Below are 19,820 nucleotides of genomic sequence, written 5' to 3' on the forward strand. Positions count from 1 at the left end.
TCATTCTATCCTTTGAATGGACTCAGTGTTGTCTTGTATATAGCGGTAGCATCCATTTGAGCCATCGAAAGGCATTTCCTATTTGAAGTTTGTTGGCTCCATGAAAAGCATATTGCTTATGAGTTGGAGGGTTTATGGGTGAGAGATCTAATTCGAGATTGATCTTGATTGGTGTATATGGCATTTCTTTATCATTCCAACAAAAATAGGGAATTAAGATAGCAATTGGGAATTTCAATCTTCTCATGTTTTGACAAATGGATGCATATCTCATGTTCTTAGATGTTGAAAACCCTAATTTTACAAAAAAGCTTACTTTTTGTAGGGGAGTTGGCAACTTATGGGTTTGAGTATGTTCCACAATAAAATTCTAGCATTGGCATCAAAAGGTGAAGTGGGTTTGAAAGGAAACATAACTATGAACTCAAAGTCTCTTGATAATTACTTAATATTATTAACTTAATTTAGTAGAAAATAGGAAGGCCTTTTGACAAGTTTGTGTGTGGAAGGTAGACGGATAATGGTTCCCTCTCAACAAATTGGTCAACCTCAACTTCAAATATACAGATAGTTTCTTCATAGTGGATTGTCTTTGTGGGCTATGTTTGTTGTAGGTTTTAGGGTTAGGGTTAAGGACAATGATAATCATGATAAAGATAGACATGGTGGTTATGATGATGATGGAGAGTATGGGATTGATGGTGAGAGAGATCATGTGCATTGACAAGCATTGCGGGGTGGGGGGTGGTGCCTAGAATGGCTCCACCCCCCTCCCAAGGGGATTCAATGTTGAGGGGGAGAGAGAGAGAGAGAGAGAGAGAGAGAGATGAAAAGAGATAGAGAGAAATGTTCATTCATTCATTCATTCATTCCCCATAGAGGGGTTAAATAATACAAGAGGGGGTAGATACAAAGGGGTGTAAGCCCCCTAGAGCATTCATATTGGACACTCACTCACACCTCATCGTATCCCTCCACATGCACACACGTGTGCATGTGTTCACATACATATCGACTCACAATTACATTTATGTTCCCTACACATATACAACATCATCATGATAATATTCGACCCTCACTCATCACACTTGACTCTCCGTACAGCTCGTACGGGGTAACACAATATGGCACGCCCGTGGGAAAGTGCCTTGCACGTCGATCCCACATCCCTTGATGATGATATCTCTTCGACCGGAACTTCCATCGGTCCTTTCAACGATCGACTCCCTCGATCGGAGCGCTTGACTCGATCATCTCCATCGGTCAGCGACTTTTCCGCAACACGAACATTCTCGTTCTGTCGACTTATGATATTTGGTAACATCAATGATCGACTCCCTTGATTGGAGCGCTTGACTCGAACATCTCCGTCGGTCAACGACTCTTCTGCGACACAAACATTCCCATTCTGTCGGTTCACGAACTTCGGTAACATCATTTGGGTCGTCAAAAAAACGTTGTATGTATGTGTGTTCCTTTTGTTGATTTTGTAAGTTGTGTGTCGATCACGTCCATTTCTTTTAGGTTCATGAGTTTTCGACATTTCGTAGGTGCCCTTTGATTTTTTTAAATTTTGACAATGCCATCATGTTTTTCGAAATTCTTCGAATGCCCTTAGGTTTTCAAAACTCCTCGAATGCCCCTTATCATTCTCTTTTTCCCTCTTTTTTCTTTTCTTGTTTCCTTCTTTTTCTCTTGCTTCTGTCGTTTCCCTCCTTTCTATCTGTCTGGCTGACTGTCTTCTTCGATTCCTTCCTTCTTCTTCTTCTTGATTTCTTCTTCTTCAACGTCTCTTTCTTTGTGTTCTCTAGTATTCTTCTCTTGCGTGCTTCCTTCTTCCATCTTCTTGGTGTTAAACTCTGCTTCTTCTCCTTCTTCTGACATTCTTTTCCTCTTCTTCCTCATTTGGTTCTTCTTGTTTTCTTCTGTAGTTCTTCTTCCGTTCCTTTCCAGAATTTGTCTTTTTCTGCATTTCTCGTTTCTTTCCATTTTCTGGTCTGTTCCTTGTCTTCTATACTCTGCACTTTCTTGTCTGTGTGTTCTAGTTCCTTCTTCTATGTCATTTCGCGTCGTTTCTTCCTGTTGTCCGTCGTTGTCATCGTCTCTGTCGCTTTTAGGTGTCGATGTCCCATCGTCTGGCCATTGTCGTTGCCCTGGCTGTGCATTTCGGCCGTAGTCTCCGTTGCTCTTCGTCTCTGTCCGGCCATCGTCCCGCTGTCTTCGTCGTTGTCCGGCTGCGTCCGGACCGGCCTCCTCTGTTTCAGCGCCGTTCGGCCACTACGACCGCTCTTAGGTCGCTCTCCGGCCTCTCCTCCGTCTCAGTCGGTGCACGGTCGTCGTCATCATCTTCCGACCGTGCGTTTGGTTCGTTGTCTCGGCCGTCTGTCTGTTTCTCCGGCCTTGTCTTGCCCTCAGTCGCACCGACTGCTCCATCCATTGTCCAGCTATTCGGCCGGTTTCCGAACATTCCGGTCAATCCTTCCACTCTTCGGCCGATGTTTGGCTGTCGTTCCGTATTTGTCCGGCCCTGTCCACCGACTCCATCTCCATCTCGAGTTGTCTCTACCCGTCCTTCTCTCTCTATCCGGTCATTTTGTGTCGCCGACTCCGTTATTGTCTCTATTGGTTTCCGTCCGTCTCCATTCCTGTCTCCATCTCTATCGCTTCGTCTGTTGTTGTGTGTGTCTGTCCGGCCCCGCCGTTGTTGTCGGTTGTCGTTGATGTCTGACGGTTGTCTCGTCCATCACTTTTCAGTGTCACTGTCGTTGTTTCGGTCATCTACTCCGGCTGCTTCGGTGCTAACCAACTCTGGTTCTAGTTCCGACTCTCTCCGCGATGCTTCTTTTGGACACTGTGAACACTTCCGATTCCGGTCCCGTGCATTCTCAGCACATCCTGCCAGTCTCCGCTCCACACACTGCGTCTTCCTCCGCAGTCTCCTGGTGAGCATCTCTTTCCGATAGTGCTGGCACCGGCTCCCTTGTAATCGGAGTTTTTTTTGTCGATTCTTGCTCCATTCTCCGTCTGGCCGTCTTTCTAGTTACTTGTCTCCGTCTTTCTGGTGTTCTCTCGCACCATGCTTTCTTGCACACACACATTGCTAACTGCAAATTTGCACATATGTTGTAGCCATTCTCACACACTCACAATGCGGTCGTACATTTTTGGCAACATTTCTCGGACATTTATGACAAAAATAGACCAAATAAAACACACATATATAGAGATTAATTTGTTGTAGAATTGTATGGCAATCAATCTTCCATTTCCGATTTCTTTCGCACATAATCGTAGCGTTTTGCTGCATTTCATTGTTGTCATGTCTCTGTTGCGTATTAGTCTTCGACTTCATCTCCAAAAGGGGGTCGCCCATCGTGGTCGCCAAATGGTGTTGTAGGTTTTAGGGTTAGGGTTAAGGACGATGATAATCATGATAAAGATAGACATGGTGGTTATGATGATGATGGAGAGTATGGGATTGATGGTGAGAGAGATCATGTGCATTGACAAGCATTGCGGGGTGGGGGGTGGTGCCTAGAATGGCTCCACCCCCCTCCCAAGGGGATTCAACGTTGAGGGGGAGAGAGAGAGAGAGAGAGAGAGAGAGAGATGAAAAGAGATAGAGAGAAATGTTCATTCATTCATTCATTCATTCCCCATAAAGGGGTTAAATAATACAAGAGGGGGTAGATACAAAGGGGTGTAAGCCCCCTAGAGCATTCATATTGGACACTCACTCACACCTCATCGTATCCCTCCACATGCACACACGTGTGCATGTGTTCACATACATATCGACTCACAATTACATTTATGTTCCCTACACATATACAACATCATCATGATAATATTCGACCCTCACTCATCACACTTGACTCTCCGTACAACTCGTACGGGGTAACAATGTTTATCTTTTGGTGAAATGAGCTAGAAAGACACGTTGATGGTTAGATAACAATATATATCTAATTTTGACATATGGATCACTAAACAACATTGACCTTTGGTCATTATAGGATGAATCTCATATTGCGTCCTTGATAGCATCACATTACTGCAAGAAGAAACAATTGTTATATGGTTACTACACATGTTCCTAAATTTACAAATTGGCCAAGTTGAATTATCAAAGGTGTGGATACCATAAGGTGTTAAAATGACTATAACACATACTCATAGAAAATGAAATATTAGTTATTGTTTATATTGGATAATCTAATTCCATGATCCTTCACTTACAAACAATGCCTTTATTATAAAGCATACAATCTGATGCACATGTTGCAAAAGCTAGAGACCAGTTAGGAGACTTGAAGGGTAAATGAGAAAATTGTAGTTTTGGCAAAATATCATACTGAAACTTTTTGTATCCATACTTACTTCACTAATATCCATAGACATTTAGTTGCTAGGTCATTTTCAATATACATGCACCTATTGCATATGACCTTAGCTTCTACAAAATATAACTTATATTTTTCCAACTATTTATCAAACGAAATTGCACATCTCATGCATGATTCCCACGCATTCCTTAAAGGACGCATAAGATTTCAAGAACTATCGAGGATGACAATATCAGTGACAAGACTAGGCATGTCTTTTTGCTTGTCTAGTCGATCATGGAAAATTATTTCACGGGGTATCCAGATCTTAAAATTATAATATGGATTTCGTTTTATATTCTCAATATTCAATTAGGGTCTACCATTCTTAAAACCCCACACTTGGATGACTTGGGGATTGATATGTCTTGTGGGTCTTGTTTGTCCCCCTTGTGTATGATAGGATATACCTCATCATTATCATTATATCTCTCTCTCATTATTAGCTTGGTTGTTTACACCACTGTATCAAAGGTTTCATACACACCCTGGGTTGGTGTCCCCTACACTTCGTCGTCTTAGATGTTGTAATTTTGTTATAAACTTCAATGAGTACCAGTGTCATAGATACAATGGGCTATGCCCATGTCCCATATGTCGCATACATTGTTTCGGGGCCTCCAACCTAGAAGTTGTATTCAATCCCTTACGGATAACAATCGGCAACGGTTCGGTTTGAACCGAACCGAACTGCGAAACCGCGGCTTAGCAACTTAATAGTTTCAACGGTTCGGTTCGGTTTTAGGTTCAGGTTTAAAAAAATGGTTTGGTTCGGTTTCAACAGTCAGAAACCACGGTTTAAACAGTTAAACGGTTAAACGGTTTTTTATTTTTTATTTTTTTTTATAAAATTAAAAAAAAAATTGTTTTAAAACTATCTTTTCATTTTTATACCGTCTTTAAAATTTAGGAACATCTTTAAATTTTTAAAAATTTAAAATAATGAAATATTGTAAATTTAAAATTTAAAATAATGAAATATTGTAAATTTAAAATTTAAAATTTGAGCTAAGTTGAAAACTGAAACCAAACCACAAAACCGCGGCTTTTACGGTTTGAATTTTTTTTAATGGTTTCGTGGTTTGGTTCGGTTTGGTTCAGGTTTCAAAAATTTTAAACAGTTCAGTTCCAAACCAGTTCGGTTTAGACCCTCTGAAACTGAACCAAACTAAATCGAACCATTGCCGATTGTTACTTATGGACTACAAATAAATCGATATGAAGTGACCTTCCTCTTCATGTATTGATAGGTCACAAGCCACAAACATGTCACACATGCTCCCTCTCATTCTCTCTCAAGAATTCACATCCAATGGGGTCCTCTAAACTTTCATGTCCTGTAGACTTTTAATGCAAAGGGAGTTTGACTTTTATATTTACGTGTTTGGAACAAAAAGCATAACTTAAAGCTTTTGATTAAGTCTTTGTTAGAGGCAAAACATCCACTATATACAAATCTAATGCTAATGATAATTAGATACATTGCCTAGACGAATCCCCTATAATTCAGGTTATAATTAAGCCAACTCTCCCATATTAAGCTAATCTTCACTCACTTACAATGTCATTAGTAGTTAATATTACAAGCTCTTAGTACATCCATCCCTGGCTTTTGATTTGATTGCCATATTTTTTATATAGGAAGCTTATCTACATGCATCCTTACTATTGGGGTTAATTACGCAATTGGACAGGTAATTATACTCTGATTAGTGTTTATTGGTTATGCTTTGATTGGTTAGTGTATTGATGTCTAGTCTTTTAACTAATTAAGAATGACCCCTGCATACTACATATTGGTGCATCATCTTCTGTGCTCCTAGTCTTTACCATTGCTCATGTTGATTTTTAATCATTTCTTCGAGGGTTTTGACATGAGGAAAACATTTGAAATTATTGTATACGTTGGTGTTATGCCCTAGAACCTCATTCTCTCCTCCTAGGAGGAGGATCCTTATGTGATCCTTAAGGATTCAAGTAATGACACATTAGAGTTAATCACAATGTTAATCATAAGTTCTCAAGCCACATAATTACCATAAGAATATTATGTTTCTTCAAAATATCAAATCATAAGCTAGTATGATTTCCTCTATCTTGAATAGCATATTGCAAAGAACACACATGTCCCTCTATATCTAACCAAAACTAAAACTCTTCCATATGGAAACACATCCTACCAAAATGTGATAAGCGAACAACATCCTTATAGTTGATTCACACTCCTATAGTATGCAAACACTACTAGAGTGGATTTTGCTAATCCTCCATGTAACAACTCACTATGGTAGTGGTACCCTTCTTTTGAGTTAGTTCCTTGTTACATGGTTTATAGTTTTCTCTCTTTGGTCACTTACTAATTCTAGTGGATATATGAAACTGTACACGTAATTTATTTTGTCCATGGAGCTTGGAAAGTTCTTTGACATTGGTTATTAGTGATTTGGGGAGGTTTTTGTCTTGCCAAGGTCCATCCCAATTTATTGTATGTTGACAACATAACCTTAGGAGTATTCTACTTGATACAATAAATCCACATTTTGTAGGTTTCAACCTTAGTCGTGGTTCTCAAAATTTATCGAGAGATATTGTTGTATGTGTTAGATTTCCCTATGTTGCTTTTAACATAGTGATGGATGTTTTCAATTCAAGCATTCTCACCATGTCCATGAAAACTTTTAGTTCCTAGAAAAATGTTGTATTTTCCTAACTATGCAATGTTATGAAAATTTGGTAGTAGTTAGTAATGTCATCAAGAAAATTGTAAGTTTCATGGTTTGCATGCAAAATAATGGTTGAATAGGTCAAACATTTTCGTTGTATGAAAATTTGGTAGTAGTTAATAATGTCATCATGAAAGTTGTATGTTTCATGGTTTTCATGCAAAATAATGTCCCTAAACAATGACTGAAATAGGTCAAACATTTTGGTTGTGTTTAACTAATAATAACAGTTAAGTATGCTAGTGGGATAACTCTTTAAAAATGTGGTATACCTATACCATTTTGAGTTAGTTTATTGTTACATGGTTTATAGTGTGCCTTTTTTGCTAGAGACAAGAATCAAACCTCCAACTTCCAATGCCATAACCAAGTGTCATAGCAAATGCATCTCCACACATGACATGGTTGTGATAAAATGCTTCTACAATAAGATACTTGTATATTTGGAGTTTTGTCATTCTAGAACTCTTTGGAATCTCTGGAAAGTTCTAGAAACTTCCAAAGCATGTATTCTACAAATATTGGAAATAATCTACAAACTTTAGGAGCATGCATGCACATGTAATAATTAGAAACATGTACAAATATATAGTTGTTCATCTTGATCATAAGTATGTAATTTCATTCTTTCTCTCTCAATATTTTGTCTCTTATCTAACTCACATTCCTTGTCTCATTTCCCCTTATCTGTAACAGATTGTTCACCTTCCCCTTCCTAAGCCTCATCATGTCTTACTCCACTGGAAACTGCAATAAGATGATGACAACCTTGCAAAAAGTCCAAATTACAACATTTGAGAATCATTGTGGAAACTTCATGCAACTTCATCGACAATTTCTTCAACCCCTAATGTTCTGGAGCCTAAGGTTATTCTACCAGACAACTTAAATGGCTCAAGGACTTGGTATCACGGGTTATCAATACGATCCAACTTACCATTTAATCACAACCCACATGTTATTCTAATGATTTTTGTTGAGTTGTTGTAGTATTCTTCTCTTGGGTCTCGCACAAGTCTCGTTTGCGCCTCTAGTTGAAACATCATCATGTTCTACAAGACTTTCATGCTTTCCTTTAGAGCTTGAATTGTCATTTGGGGATATGGATCACATTAAATGACCTTTACAAAGCTCTATTCATTACAAATGGTATGTGATGATGTTCAATGGGACAACCAAAATTCTATCAGAACCTTTGAGGCGAAATGAAGAATCTATAGTTAAGTGTTTTGTAGCCCACATCCTTGTCACAATTGATTACTCAAGAAAATAATTATGATAATCATGAACTTTGACGAGAAGAGCTCGTGACACAAGGGTTTCAATCTTTCCAATGATAGACCCACTGATGTTAGACCCACCTACCTCATTGCAGTCATTGTTTTCCAAGGTAATCGATACCCACGTTTCGATGGAGATCAATTGAGCTCAATTCAAACCTCTTACCGATGCACAAGATCAATATTGATGAGAAAATGCCCTATGCCTCTATTTTGGTTAATCCAAGTATATTATTCACCAGTGCCCAAAGAAGGGTTCCTGACGAAAAATCTACAAAGGAACCACAATTCAAAGCTCCCACTACTAGGAAAACAACAATGTCTTGTTAAAGTATGAGTCATGCAACCGGATGACTCTTGGTATTCACCTTTATTCTGTTCCTACCATTAGTCTACATCTCTTGGAGTTTTAATTAAAGGTAAGTATTTGTTCTAGATCTACCCTCATGATTTTACTAGGTTCACTAGATTTTGGAGCAAGTACTTGTACCATTTGTCTACACCTCTTGGAGTTTTCAATTAAAACTAATTATTTGTTCTAGATCTACCTCCATAAATTCATTAGCTTGACTAGATTTTGGAGCAACAACTTGTTTTATCGACATAGCCTTCATCCAAAAACTTAAAATCCAGCTTTCCAAAGATAAAAACCAATATAAGTCGAAACCATTGACAAGATAATGCTTTCATGAGGTGCAATTATATAATTGAGTACCCCTTTAGCCATTCAAATCAGTTCCTAGCAACAAGAACTTATCTTATATCTCATTGCCTCACCCCAACATCTAATCGTCTTGAAGGTCTCATGGTTGCAAATGCATTTTCTAGTATTGGATTGGTCCAACCACTCCCTCACCTTCAACACAAAGATGTATCCATAGAGCTAGAAAAATCTTGACTTGAATTCTTATACCTCGACACTAAGGAAAGAAGTCTAAAATTGATTGCTTTAACCCCATTCTCCTATTTGAGCAAGGTCTATTGACATGATTCTTGCTCTAGTGAGGACCAATTCCAACTCAATTTTCTCACTCCCCAACGCACCTGCCCAACTCTAGAACTATGCTCTTACATTGAGATGAGTAAGGAATCAATCAATAGTGTCCCTAGGAAGTGGCTTGGTAAACATGTTAGCTCTAGAACCGTGCTCCTATAACTCTATGTTGGCTAAGAAGTATTTATCAAAAGTTGATCTTAAATGTTAAGAATTAGGTAAGTAATTAAGCAAGGGTTAATAAGTACCTAATTATGTGATTAAGGTAAGCGTGGAAGATTATGTGATATGTGTGTGTCTGTGTGTGAGAGGAAGAGAGAGAGAGAGAGAGAGAGAGAGAGAGAGAGAGAGAGGAAGTTAACACTTATGAACAACACAAGATGGGGGATGATTAACTCTATATTAAATTAGCATCAACATCATCAAATTCATCAAATTCAAAAATACCCACAGTGAGGTATATATAGATCTCATGTGCAAGGGGGCACATGTGTGAGGAGAATATAGGTACAAGGGTGTAAGTCCTATATTAAATGTACTTGGGACTGGAGGATCTAGAATATCCCACTTAAGTACAAGGTCCTATTTAAGGCGTTATAGTCAACACTTCTAACTAGATTATATCTAGGTAACTACGAAGTTACATGGTTGACTAACTAACTAAACTAAGTTGAGCTTGATCTCTCAACAAAATAATGTAGAAGCCCTAAAAATGTCATTTCAAATGTTGTAGCTTTTGAAGAATGAAGACCTTATTTGACAAGGTCATAACAAAATGTCCAAGTGATAACCGATCAAAACTTGAATGTTACATTGACATCAAGGTCATTAGTGGACTTTTTTAGCTAATTATGACTTTGAAATATTATTTCGGTTGGGGTCCACGACAAGAAGGTTGATGCTAATTCTTGATGATGTTTAGAATTCAAGCTCCAACCAAGGGATGACACCTATGACCAATAATCCCAATGTTTGTTGAAGCTAGATCAAATCCTTATCTTTGCGAGATAAATACTACATGAGCATTTGCTCCTCAAGGAGGTAGTTGAAGCACTAGTGACAAACAAATTCACAAATGAAATTAAGGTAAGGCTTAATAATCCACACAAGGAGAAGAATAGGGCAGAACTCAATTGGTTCAAATTCGAAAACAAATTCATATATTGAGACAATGTTTTATGTCCCCCAAGGGCCGTGTCTAACTTGAGCATTGTAGAAATGCCATAATGACCCACTCCCTTACCATTTAAGTGTTAGGAAAATTATAGAATTATTCTTATGAGGATATTTGTCGCCTCAACCAAGAAATTTGTCAAAGAACTCATCAAGACATGTGATATTTGTGCTCCATCCAAAGTAGTACATCATCTATCTCCATTCCAAGCCAACATTGGACGTCTATCTCCATGGATTTTATCACTAACTTACCCCCTACTCGGTAGGTTTGACTCACTTCACCCCATGCCCCAAAACCATTTCAGGAGAAGAGACACTAGATCTATTTTTAAAGAATGTTGTTCGACTACATGAGTTTCTAGATAATGACACTTTAGATTGGTGATCTCAAGTCATCTCTCATTTTAGGAGATGTCTCCTCCAAACATTCAACACTTTAGTGAATCTATATTTGGCATATCATCCACAAACTAATGGCCAAACAAATTGGGTTAACCAAAATCTAGAATAATACCTTTGGTTCTTTGTCAATTACCAACAAGCTGATTAGGTTGACCTATTCCCAATGGTAGAGTTTGCCGACAATAACTCACCACATAAGTTGGCCAAAGTTACCCCATACTTTACAAATTGTAGCTTATACCCTCACCTCAACATTTCCATGCCTCCCAAATCTGTAAGCCCATTAGCAAAAGAACAAGCCCATAAAAACTAGAGGACATACAATAGAAACTATCCTTGGAACTCACTCTTGTTGGTGAACAACACAAGAATCATGCTAATCATCATCGATATGATACTTCCAGCTTTGAAGTTTGTGGTTTGGTTTGGATTGTATACCAAAATATTGCCACCACTAGTCCCTGCAAGAAGTTTGTTATGGGCATGACCATAATTTATCCCGTGGTAAGCTTTATCGCAGTAGTCTACACACGAGGATAAAGTGTGAGGTTAATTGAGAGTGTAAAGAAGGGAAGATTACTTTTACTCCTAGGAATTGAGATAACCGATAAGGGACAAGTGTGAACTTGCTTGGGGGCCTTAGGCTTGGCTATAAGTATGAGGCCTAACTACCCTCATTAACACATCATTTGACTACTTTGAGACTATGATCGTGTGGTGAACAAACTATTCTAGCGAGTGCGCCAGTACCAAGTATGACTTGATGCCATGATGGTGGTATGGGATTTCAATCAAGTTTTGAGTCCATCTCGATCCCTTCACTCGAGGGTGGTTGGGTGGATAAACACCTTTCTTTCTCTCTCTTTTATTATCTATTCATCATATATTTCATTGTCTTATGCTTACATTAGGAATAATCTCTAACATATGGTATTTGAGCGTTTTTTTTATGTTTCTTTTGTTGATGTGATTTGTTTTGGATGGTGATTGTTCAATGATCGTTCAAGCTTAATCTAGAAATGCGTCAACAAAGGAACTTGAGTACTTTTGTTTTCTTTAATCATGTTTAAGTCAATATGTGATAATTTCAATCATTTAATCATATTGTAGTGGTCATAGTTTGTTTGTATAAAACATACACATATATTACATATACGTATGAGGTCAATACCTCAACTACCATGTATTTGATATGTGATCTATGTTGTATGCATAAGAGGTCAATATCTCAATTGCGTAATACTTTCACTCTTATTTTTTGGATGTTGTGTGTGCATAGAGGCTATATGCCTTGATTACATATCTCGATTACATCATTCATTAGATTATGTTTTGTTAACGATTCTTTTATATATACATATGTAATTACATGTATACGTATGTGATCATATACATGTCATAAACATATATTGTATGTGATGGTTGTCGCTTCAAGGTCAGGATCTTGGTGGCCATCTTCACCTTTTTTTGTGGGAAGGTGCAGTCACCATCTTTTTTTAACAAAAATTCATTGTTATCCCCCTTGGTTACGTCGGTTTTGCTATACATAACAATGAAACAAGCATGGCCATAATGAGGTTGTGTGCATGAGGGCATGACCCACTTCATGCCAGGTTGCCCTTATTAAACATACATCCAACATTCCACACTCGTTACATGATTATGATGCCACCACGAGATCATCATTACAAAACACATTTATAATAAAATAATCATGGGCCTACTACGAAAAAGAGGGCTAGTGTTGGCTCAACCATTAGGTTGCTCCTTATGGTATGCCATTGTAATGATGATACTTAGTTTTCTATTTAACGAGTGGGAAATAAGGATTCTAGACACATATGTTTTTCTTTAATAAGACTTAGAATAATATGGGTACATGCCTTCACATATCTCTATACACATAAGCATTCAAAATTTAATATGAGCAAGCCATTTGGCTAGCTCAAGTGTTTATTGATGTTGTTCTTGAGGTTTCGAGTTCAAATTTGACCAAGACCATACAATATTATTGATACATACAACTATAAAACATGTTTAGACTTGAGGTCTAACTGCTTTTCGGGGCCCTCATAATGAGACTTAAAGAGCCAAAACCACATGGGTGGGCATATAAACATAATTTATTGTTAACATTTTTTTGTGTATAAACTATTCATGATGTGAACAAACATGGTTGAGCCTCGGGGAGCCACCATGAAATAATCGATATAGAGATCGGGAAAGACATGCATTTGTCACCCCCATGGTTTTTAAAACACCTTTGTGTTACCATAGTTACCTAATCTTGAACCTCATCTCACACGTCAAGAGGGGTATAGACATGAGATCATGATCTCGATTAATGTTTGCCCATGATATGTTTACATCACGACATGATGTTATGGTTATTTGTTTGACCTCATCCTATTTCTTTGTCATACATCATATTTTTATGGCTCATAATAATGACCCCATGACATCCTCCCATGTGAAGGGGATTCAAGGAAATCCTCCTCGTGCAATCCCCATTGAGTAGTATTTTTTACAAATACAAAATTTCCTTAATTTTACCTTGAATGAGATTGCTAAACTTCGGCAATATCATGGTGTCAGATACCTGGATAGACTTTGTCAAGGTTTTCAAGGGTTAATTTCTGCAACCACCATCTCGCACCGAGGCATCACAAGCATTAATGAAGCTCTCTAGTTGAAATTTTTCCTCACAAGAAGATTATGTTCACCATACTAGAGCCCAATTTCAAAAATCGAGTCTAGAAGGGAACATTTGGTTAATTGCTTATTTTGTCAATGACATTTCCAATTCAGACGATCATTGGATAGTGCATGATAAGGATCCGAAATCTTTTGAAGAGGCCATTGAAATAGTCCTTTGTTATCAATGTACTTCGAAGAAGAACCATAACAAACCGAAAGCGCTAGGGACTAAGCAATCACAATTCGCTTGGAAACACAAAACACCCAACGAATTCTTGGATCATGATTATAAGAGACAAAATCCTTTTGCATGTTCTGCAAAAAGAAGGGTCACACAAAAGAGCAATGTTAGAAGCTCCAATGCAAAGAGCACGACAACAAAAACAAAGTTGCAGACCATAAAGGTCAGAGTCCTGATGTCTTTGAGGTCTATACACATAATTTAAGTAGTTGTAAATGTTCAGTATTGGGATCCAATGGTTTACTACATGCAAACGGGTATATCAATGGATCTTGAGTATAGTTCTTATTTAATTCAGGAAGCTCACATACTTCTGTAAATGATCATTTGGTTCAGATATGGGGAATCCAACCCACCGTAAGTGATCATACCTATAAGGTGCACTTGGCTTATGGAAGAGTACAATACATCAATAGAGTGATTCAGTCATTCGCAATTTACATTGATAGTTATGTAGAACAAGTGGATTTCCATGTAAGGAATTTTTCTACCACTAATGTAATACTGGGTTATCCCCAGTTCTTTATCTATTGATTGGGTTCATCATTCAACAATTTTTACACTAAACGATTGTACTTATTTTAAATTCAACTTGTAAAGAAAACAATCTCCTAGAAATTGAGACAACCCAAAGGACTAGGTGTGATGCATTCTCATAACGCAACCTCTTGATGTGTCTTTCTAATAAGTGATGTAGACATGTATGTTGGTTTGGATTGTCCATAAATGAAAGTTCCAAATAGGCATCCCGTGATGCCCATAAATGCAAGTCCTAATAGTATGATTAGCATGTTTGGGATGGTCCATTTACAAATACAAAGGTTCCTAAGACAAGAAGGAACATGTTAGAGATTGAGAATTTTCAATCATTTAATGGATTGTAGGTCTATAATTTTACAGAATTTCATCATGTTGATTGACGCACACATATTATGACATGTACACTTAACCTCGTTTGTAAGATTAATCGGATTTCAAGCATTTAACGAATTCTAGGTCTATTATATAAAATTTCATCATGTTGATGCACACACATTATGATATACACTTAACCTCATTTCTAAGATTAATGAGTTAGGACTTCTCCTTAATTATACAAAGTGGAGTATGATTGTAAAGGCGCGCAAATCGATTAATACATGATTTTGATAAAGCAATCGAGGATGTTGGCACAAGGTTAATACTTCTTAATTGTGTTGATTGTGATGGGAATAATGAATCATTCTTCACAACATATATTATGCAGATTAATTCTACTTATCATCAACACAAAATTGGGTGAGCATAATTTTGGAAATCCATATTATCAAAGATATGTTTCTAATTAGGAGCAGTGTTAATTAAGGAGTGTTTCCTTTTCTTTTAATTGTGCAGAGATAAGATAAGTAGATTATTCAGAGCAGGTGTTTATGAACCACAGAGAATGAAGTCCAATTGAATCTGAGGTAGAGCCGGAAACTGCAGAAAAAATACACTTCCATAATGCAAGAATGTGTAAATATTAAACGAAACGAAATTTAGGGTAAGATAATCTTGTTAGAAAATTGAGATACTAAACATCTGGAAATTTGAACTATCTTTGAGATAATAATTAAAATTAATTGAGTTTTTCTCAGCTGAAGTTAGGGAGGGAGCAGCTTACAGCAAAAATCATACGGATATAGAAAACATTTTGAACAATGTAAACCTTTTTCTTTTGGCTCTGAAATGATCTAAATAGTGTTGTGAGCACTCTTTGCTAGGCTGCAATGTTTATTTAGGGTTTTAGAGTTAATTTATAAAGAACATTGTCTGCAAATTTTAGGCATTCCTTGTTTTTTGCGAGTAATTGTATCTCGACTACTCTCTGTCGTCTTTCTCCTCCTCCTCTGCAAGGTCTTCCCGACATGGCCTTTCCGGTTCGTTCTCCTTCCTTTTCTAGAGATTCTTCCTGATTACCCAGCGATGGAGATAGTTCTGACGAATCATCTGTTTTCTTCTCCTTGTGTACAGAACTGGTCACTACCTGGCTATAATTTGGCGACGAAAGAAGTGGCGACGCCACCACAGCTTCTGATTACCAGCAGCAGCAGAAGAGTTTGGATGGTTGATATGTCTTCACAATTAGTAAAGAAAAAGCAGGTATTTCATTAGATTTCTTTCTTTACTATTGTCATCATAAAAAAAACGGAAGAAGAAGAAGATTTTAGCTCTATTACATTTGAATCTTTTCTTGATTTTTCCTTATAAGAAGGCTTTGGTTTTCACCCCCCAAAAGTTGAGAGGCCACACATCCCATCAGACAAACACAAACACAAACACAAACACAACACAATTGTGTCCTGTCATTGTGTCACTTTTCTACCCCTCGGTTTTTCGTATGGACGGGGGTTGGGGTCCCGGGACAAAACAAAAAATTAAGACAGACGAGTGCAATTTCTTTTGCCAAGAAAAGGGTGGACGATCGCTGTCAGATCTGATTTCTCGAAAAACCTTCTTGGAGGCCTTGGTTTCAATTCGAGATACCCATCTTCAAACCTAGAGGTTGCTTTAGATTAGATACCCATCTTCAAACCTAGAGAATGCGTCACATTTGGCCGAGAACTAGAATCCTAGAGAAAAAGTTGTACAATAAATAAGGGGTTGAAATAAATGACCTGTAACAGATTGAAATAAGTATTATCTAAGGCAAAGAAGAATTATACCAAAGATGAATTGATACGTCTGTGCAAATGGGAGCAAATCATTTAGTGTCAATTTGCTTGGCAAGATTGTGAAGTTACTTAGATGTTCAATATTAACCTCAAGAATCCAAGATTAGAGGACAATAATGGGTTGGTGGAGTTGTTAAGATGATACAAGCCAACTTCATTTTTGCCTGTTACTATCAACGTAGACACAATAGGCTAGTTGAACTTGACAATCTAAATGCAATAAATTTTGAAAATAGTTGGTTGTTGACTACAAGAAGTCTAACACAAATATACTCAACACTGGACAACTCTTTGATAAAAATTTGAGAGTTGTGTGATTGTATATCACACAATATAGATTTTTCATAAACCATGACTTGAGCAAACGTTATCCACAATCCAATCATGAAGAGAGGATGCAATTGTAGACAGAAGAATTAACATTGATGCCTAAGAAAACTTTTTATTTGGTTTTATGACTAGTGTTAGTTCTAGTTTCAAGCTTGGAATATATTATATCCCTCTTTTTCAGGCAATTAGGTAGGATGTAGCCTTTATAGCCACAATAGATGACATGGTTGCTCTTTCTGGGTTGGATTATTGGCTAGTTTTTTAAATTTTCTTCAGGACAGGCATTCCATTTGCCTTTGCCTTTAACATGGAAAAGACGAGTCTCTCTAGAACTTGAAGTGCTAGTTGGCCTCATATCCGTATCTTGTAACATCATAGTAAATATATTCAAACATGGAGTAATGGGAAGAACGAAAATTGTGTCACAAAATGCCTCGAAATATTCTAAGATCTTGGTCACCAAATGATGCGCAAATTCTTCCTTGGTGGCATTGCTTCCTAAGGAAACAAGTTGCTTTTGTAGAGAGATAAATTATGTTCTGCTCAATATAATTTGGACCATCAAAACTTTAAATTTTGGCTAGTGGGCTCTCCAAGGCTATCATGTGATTCTTATTGGGTCTACAATGCCTTTGTTGAACTAAATCCCAAAACTCTTTTGTTGCCTTATCATCTTTGCCAAGAAATTTACAAACAACTAGAGGCTTCATGTTGAAGACCATGGACACGACTGTATTTGTCTAGCCAAGAATCAACTTTAGCTTGTGTGTCTATTGAAGATGAAACAGTAGTAGTCGTAGGGTTGGGCTCAATCCCTTTTATAATATTCCACAAATGTTTGTATTTTAACAACCTCATCCTATGCAATTCCTAATCTAAAGCTATAAAAGGATTGTTATAACTACGTACACAAAGGCAACCTACACTTCCCTAAATAATACTTCTATGTGGGGACAATATATGGTTGTTTAAAAGGGGGTTCTCAATATGGTGGGAAGGATGGAAATGAAAAAGAAAAAAACAATTGGTTGCTCAAACAAAACGATGTTTAATGGGAGACCTCATAACTCTAATACCATGAGACAAAACTATTATGAACCTTTTTTGTAAGGCACTAAAGAGGCTAGCAAAAGATTAAAGATGAGAGTTGTTTTTGTAGCACATGCAACACATGCCTTTGATTCACATCATCTATACATATACAATTCCCAACTCAAATATATTGTACTTTCTTTCTTCCTAAGGATCTGTATGCACAACAAATTCTAGTGCCTAATATATTGAAACCTCATTACATTCTCCCGGTTGGGAGTCCATTAGTGTCGCCCTTTATTGACTTGACCATGAGTAAGAGTAACGGAGATAAGAAACTTGTGGTTGCTCTTTGTTTATTAGCTTGTGTGGTTGTATTGTTGTCCTTCAACAACTTCAACTTCTTGTGTATCTAGCCTCACGCACCGTTGGTCCTCATTTTCCATTACCTTGCATAGTGGCCAAAATTCTCAATTAAAGAAACGATGATATCTCCCTCTAATTTCATAAAAAACATTACAACGATAAACAATATTCTTTAGATTCTACTCCTTGATGACAATGGACAAATTCTTGCTTGAAGAGGTAGGTATTCATGTATATTTGTTTACCTCAATCTCTAACTGATGTGAAGAAGTTCACAATTGCCCTAAGCACACAAGCTTAGTGCATGAATAGATGTATGCCCATATAAGAGGGCTCGATGATGAATCGTTTCTCTCATGTGTGTTAAAAATGTTTTATAATGGATCATCTTCGTACTAACATATGTGGGGTTAATCCATGTTATTTTGTTTTTCAAGTTGATTATATCAGTTCATCTATTCTTTTCCACTTTGGTTAATTTTAAAGCTATATTAGAACAAAGGTAGTGCATTAATGCTTATGCCATTTGACTCGACCATTGTTGCATTTCAATGTAATAAATGTTGTTATGAAGTAGTGATATGTTCAAAATGTTGATTGAATAAATGTTGAACATAATGTAGAGAGAGAGAGAGAGACAAACAAAATGCAAAGAGAGAGAGACTCTCTTTGACCAGGTGAAGTGTATCATGAAAATGCAAAATGCAAAATGCTTGATAGGTCCGGGTGTAGGAGCATTTCAAACTTCTATGGACTCCATCATACAACAAGGGTATTTTTCATCATGAGAAATGTATTATACATTAGCATGAATAATTGCTCTTATCTTGTGGTAAACTAGAAGAGTATTGACTGAGAGGTTGGTTGATGGTTTGCATGGTTATATGCCACAAGATAAGCCTTTTTTGGGTATTTGTCTTGGCTTGCCACTTCATTTTGAAAACCATGAAAACCACTTCATCATTTCTTGGGAGATTGCACCGAAACTTGAGGATCTCCCCCTGAAGCTCTACCAATACACCTTATAAAATTTTACTTTAAATATGTACTATATAAGCCACTCCATGTAATGGAGTCGAGTTTCATCTCATTTTTATGAGAATTGGTTTCATGAACTTTTGTTATATTATATATTAAAATAAATGAGGGCTATTGTGAGATAGCCAACATATGATTGTTTACATTTTTTTTTCCATAAAAAATATCCTCCATTGGTATTAAAATTAAAGGAAAACTATATACATATATTGTGTTGCATCTGTTCAAAACTAATACAACCCCTCCTCAGCATATCCATAGTCTCTATAGCCTCTTTTTAGTGCATTCCATGAGACGATATTTGAAACAATAATTGTGCTAAATGTTTTCTACACAGTTTCTCCGTTCGAGCATATCTCGAAATTAAACTAGACCATTCAAAAAGACTTCTTGCTTGTCTTATGGCAAAGACTTGTTAATCTTCAAGTATACTTCTCAATAAGGCACTTGTTTGTGTGACCTT

General features: G+C 37.1%; 1 long non-coding RNA gene across 2 annotated transcripts; it reads left to right on the top strand.

Annotated features, from left to right (window-relative positions):
- The first annotated feature begins 14,454 nt into the window (after positions 1-14,454).
- On the top strand, positions 14,455-19,269 carry LOC147854057 (uncharacterized). Of its 2 annotated transcripts, XR_015531183.1 has the most exons (7): positions 14,455-15,176; positions 15,273-15,420; positions 15,515-15,579; positions 15,703-15,796; positions 15,891-16,019; positions 18,997-19,091; positions 19,179-19,269. It is a non-coding gene; the product is annotated as an uncharacterized LOC147854057 (long non-coding RNA). The 2 variants fall into 2 exon arrangements; XR_015531182.1 differs by having other exon boundaries at positions 14,455-15,420.
- The last annotated feature ends 551 nt before the right edge of the window (positions 19,270-19,820 follow it).

This window comes from Azolla caroliniana, unplaced genomic scaffold, assembly GCF_043228905.1.
Source record: "Azolla caroliniana isolate FFs.n. ecotype wild unplaced genomic scaffold, voAzoCaro1.0.p SCAF_16, whole genome shotgun sequence".
NCBI lineage: Eukaryota > Viridiplantae > Streptophyta > Polypodiopsida > Salviniales > Salviniaceae > Azolla > Azolla caroliniana.